Source organism: Schistocerca piceifrons, unplaced genomic scaffold (genome assembly GCF_021461385.2).
Source record: "Schistocerca piceifrons isolate TAMUIC-IGC-003096 unplaced genomic scaffold, iqSchPice1.1 HiC_scaffold_936, whole genome shotgun sequence".
NCBI classification, from domain to species: domain Eukaryota; kingdom Metazoa; phylum Arthropoda; class Insecta; order Orthoptera; family Acrididae; genus Schistocerca; species Schistocerca piceifrons.
The window spans coordinates 4,115,565-4,120,564 of record NW_025729208.1 but is presented as its reverse complement, the minus strand read 5'-3'; the positions used below and the strand labels follow the sequence as shown (position 1 = coordinate 4,120,564).

The following is a 5,000-nucleotide window of genomic DNA, read 5'->3' as shown; positions in this document are numbered from 1 at the left end:
CAAGAAAGAGCTATCAATCTGTCAATCCTTCCGGTGTCCGGGCCTGGTGAGGTTTCCCGTGTTGAGTCAAATTAAGCCGCAGGCTCCACTCCTGGTGGTGCCCTTCCGTCAATTCCTTTAAGTTTCAGCTTTGCAACCATACTTCCCCCGGAACCCAAAAGCTTTGGTTTCCCGGAGGCTGCCCGCCGAGTCATCGGAGGAACTGCGGCGGATCGCTGGCTGGCATCGTTTATGGTTAGAACTAGGGCGGTATCTGATCGCCTTCGAACCTCTAACTTTCGTTCTTGATTAATGAAAACATACTTGGCAAATGCTTTCGCTTCTGTTCGTCTTGCGACGATCCAAGAATTTCACCTCTAACGTCGCAATACGAATGCCCCCGCCTGTCCCTATTAATCATTACCTCGGGTTCCGAAAACCAACAAAATAGAACCGAGGTCCTATTCCATTATTCCATGCACACAGTATTCAGGCGGGCTTGCCTGCTTTAAGCACTCTAATTTGTTCAAAGTAAACGTGCCGGCCCACCGAGACACTCAATAAAGAGCACCCTGGTAGGATTTCAACGGGGTCCGCCTCGGGACGCACGAGCACGCACGGGGCGGTCGCACGCCTTCGGCTCGCCCCACCGGCAGGACGTCCCACGATACATGCCAGTTAAACACCGACGGGCGGTGAACCAACAGCGTGGGACACAAAACCAACTACGAGCTTTTTAACCGCAACAACTTTAATATACGCTATTGGAGCTGGAATTACCGCGGCTGCTGGCACCAGACTTGCCCTCCAATAGATACTCGTTAAAGGATTTAAAGTGTACTCATTCCGATTACGGGGCCTCGGATGAGTCCCGTATCGTTATTTTTCGTCACTACCTCCCCGTGCCGGGAGTGGGTAATTTGCGCGCCTGCTGCCTTCCTTGGATGTGGTAGCCGTTTCTCAGGCTCCCTCTCCGGAATCGAACCCTGATTCCCCGTTACCCGTTACAACCATGGTAGGCGCAGAACCTACCATCGACAGTTGATAAGGCAGACATTTGAAAGATGCGTCGCCGGTACGAGGACCGTGCGATCAGCCCAAAGTTATTCAGAGTCACCAAGGCAAACGGACCGGACGAGCCGACCGATTGGTTTTGATCTAATAAAAGCGTCCCTTCCATCTCTGGTCGGGACTCTGTTTGCATGTATTAGCTCTAGAATTACCACAGTTATCCAAGTAACGTGGGTACGATCTAAGGAACCATAACTGATTTAATGAGCCATTCGCGGTTTCACCTTAATGCGGCTTGTACTGAGACATGCATGGCTTAATCTTTGAGACAAGCATATGACTACTGGCAGGATCAACCAGGGAGCTGCGTCAACTAGAGCTGAGCAGCCGGCCGCCCGGGAGTGTGTCCCGGGGGCCCGCGCGAACACGCAAGCGTCCGCTCAATCATTCTGCAAACAGGAGGAGGCTGAGCTCCCCTGCACAATACACCTCGAAACCCTCTCAGGTCCCGGCGGCGCGCAGCGCCGTCCCAAGTACTTGGTCGGGTTCGAGAGAGGCGCAATCGCCCGGAGTTAGGCGAGTAGACGCTTTCGGTGCGACCACCCGTGCTCCCAACTGAGCTTGCCGCTGCCGACAGAGGCCCGGGAGCGTGCTGTCGTGGCATTGCCGGCGGGAGACAACACGCGCCACCTACGGTGACCGGCAGCTCCAACGCCAGCGCCACAGAAGGACAAAAGCCCCACTTGGGTGCCGAAGCGAACTCTCCCAGCACAGCGCACACGCCAACACATCCGCACAGCTGCGATACAAACCACCAGCGAGAACCGCTGGGGCGACCGAGCAGCAGACGGCGTCGCGGCGCCGAGCGCCGGGCGGCGGCGCATCCTCAACGCACACAGTCCTCAATCGGACCAGCACACTGCAGATGTCCACCGCGCTTCGCACCGGGCCCGCGAGGACCTACTTTGGCCGCACGGCGCCGCGCGCAGGGTGCGCCGGCGCGCAGCTGCGACGCCTGCCGCGTCCGTCGGCCGGCGCGCCTGCCACTGGCCGCCCCCACCAGCCGGCTGTAGCGCGTGCGCCCACGCACCGCGCGGCCAGCACGCCGGGAGGCGCCCCCTCACCGGCCGGGGACGGTCCCACCCAGCCACCGCCGCGTATCGCTTCACACCCAGATGCCGTTCAGTTTCGTCGGCATGGTGGGTATCGCTGGAACAACCGGTTAGTACCTCAACCTATCGTCGCCATCACCGATTCACCCCTAGCGAGAACAACCGCACCACAACGGGTTACCATTTCTTCATTTGCGTAACTTCACCAGAAAACGTAGGCGTCCATCGCCATTTGCAACTTCAACCATTATTGCATGCCTGTGTCAGGTGTCACGCCACACTACGTCTGCCCACATACACGCAACAAAATGTGCACGCCTAGACAATACGTGGAAGGTGGCCCCCGTACGTATGCGATGTCCATTGCTCGAACGACTGTCAACCGGCTTCTGTAGCATGTCGCAGATATGGAACGCGCTGCACCATGCCATCACGGTGTGTGAGGAGAGACGACTAGGTCCGAATACATCAACAGACAGCTCATGCTGATCGCCATCCACGGCGTCCGTTCCTCCCACACGTCTCTATGGCGTACCACACTGCAATCCAGCTCTCATAGGGAGACGACACGTAGCTGCGTGCACAATATTTGCACTGTATGGTCCGCCGTTTTTGGGCGCAGTCGTTGTACGGTCACACATGTGCCACGATGTATCATTCAGTACATAAGGACGAATGTGCAGTACAGATTGTGGTTCACGCGTACGACATCAGCGGACAGTTGACACAGGCCGCACCACAACGTAGCCTGCGTACGTCGCATGCGAAGGGCATTGAACATGCAAACTTGTCACCAACCACCTTGCGAAGGCAGGGGGCAAGGTGGGGACGTGGGGAGAGGTGGGGGGGGGGGGGGGGCGGCATGTACGCCCTGCTGCCATCCACATTACAGTGTACAGCAGGAGCATGTGGAAAGTCAGCAAGACTTGCAAGGTGTTTAACATGAAGCGATACACAGGGGAGCGGGCAGTGCGAGTAGCGAACTATATTGCGAGGGTTGCGGGTGGGCAACACTACACTAATTGAACGAGTCGTATAACAATTACAGAGCAGGTTTAGGCGACAACGTGGGTTACGATAGGCGACAACGTGGGTTACGTTAGGGGACAACGTGGGTTACGTTAGGGGACAACGTGGGTTACGTTAGGGGACAACGTGGGTTACGTTAGGGGACAACGTGGGTTACGTTAGGGGACAACGTGGGTTACGTTAGGGGACAACGTGGGTTACGTTAGGGGACAACGTGGGTTAGGTTAAGGCACAACATGGGTTAGGTTAAGGCACAACATGGGTTAGGTTAAGGCACAACATGGGTTAGGTTAAGGCACAACATGGGTTAGGTTACGGCACAACATGGGTTAGGTTAAGGCACAACATGGGTTAGGTTAGGGGACAACATGGGTTAGGTTAGGGGACAACATGGGTTAGGTTAAGGCACAACATGGGTTAGGTTAAGGCACAACATGGGTTAGGTTAGGGGACAACATGGGTTAGGTTAGGGCACAACATGGGTTAGGTTAGGGGACAACATGGGTTAGGTTAGGGGACAACATGGGTTAGGTTAGGGGACAACATGGGTTAGGTTAGGGGACAACATGGGTTAGGTTAGGGGACAACATGGGTTAGGTTAGGGGACAACATGGGTTAGGTTAGGGGACAACATGGGTTAGGTTAAGGCACAACATGGGTTAGGTTAGGGGACAACATGGGTTAGGTTAGGGGACAACATGGGTTAGGTTAGGGGACAACATGGGTTAGGTTAGGGGACAACATGGGTTAGGTTAAGGCACAACATGGGTTAGGTTAGGGCACAACATGGGTTAGGTTAGGGCACAACATGGGTTAGGTTAGGGCACAACATGGGTTAGGTTAGGGGACAACATGGGTTAGGTTAGGGGACAACATGGGTTAGGTTAGGGGACAACATGGGTTAGGTTAGGGGACAACATGGGTTAGGTTAGGGGACAACATGGGTTAGGTTAGGGGACAACATGGGTTAGGTTAGGGGACAACATGGGTTAGGTTAGGGGACAACATGGGTTAGGTTAGGGGACAACATGGGTTAGGTTAGGGGACAACATGGGTTAGGTTAAGGCACAACATGGGTTAGGTTAAGGCACAACATGGGTTAGGTTAGGGGACAACATGGGTTAGGTTAGGGGACAACATGGGTTAGGTTAGGGGACAACATGGGTTAGGTTAAGGCACAACATGGGTTAGGTTAGGGGACAACATGGGTTAGGTTAAGGCACAACATGGGTTAGGTTAGGGGACAACATGGGTTAGGTTAGGGGACAACATGGGTTAGGTTAAGGCACAACATGGGTTAGGTTAAGGCACAACATGGGTTAGGTTAAGGCACAACATGGGTTAGGTTAGGGGACAACATGGGTTAGGTTAGGGGACAACTTGGGTTAGGTTAGGGGACAACATGGGTTAGGTTAAGGCACAACATGGGTTAGGTTAAGGCACAACATGGGTTAGGTTAGGGGACAACATGGGTTAGGTTAGGGGACAACATGGGTTAGGTTAGGGGACAACATGGGTTAGGTTAAGGCACAACATGGGTTAGGTTAGGGGACAACATGGGTTAGGTTAAGGCACAACATGGGTTAGGTTAGGGGACAACATGGGTTAGGTTAGGGGACAACATGGGTTAGGTTAAGGCACAACATGGGTTAGGTTAAGGCACAACATGGGTTAGGTTAAGGGACAACATGGGTTAGGTTAGGGGACAACTTGGGTTAGGTTAGGGGACAACATGGGTTAGGTTAAGGCACAACATGGGTTAGGTTAAGGCACAACATGGGTTAGGTTAAGGTACAACATGGGTTAGGTTAAGGTACAACATGGGTTAGGTTAGGTTACACGTTGTTGTAAGGAAAGGTGTGGGGGGGG

The 5,000-nt window shown here is 54.0% G+C and overlaps 1 non-coding gene across 1 annotated transcript in view; it reads right to left on the bottom strand.

Moving 5' to 3' along the window:
- Positions 1–1,353, bottom strand: part of LOC124771340 — a 1,909-nt gene extending 556 nt beyond the window's left edge. Inside the window, exon 1 of the ribosomal RNA XR_007013357.1 lies at positions 1–1,353. This exon is cut by the window's left edge and continues 556 nt beyond it. This is a non-coding gene — a ribosomal RNA (small subunit ribosomal RNA).
- Positions 1,354–5,000: the final 3,647 nt, after the last annotated feature.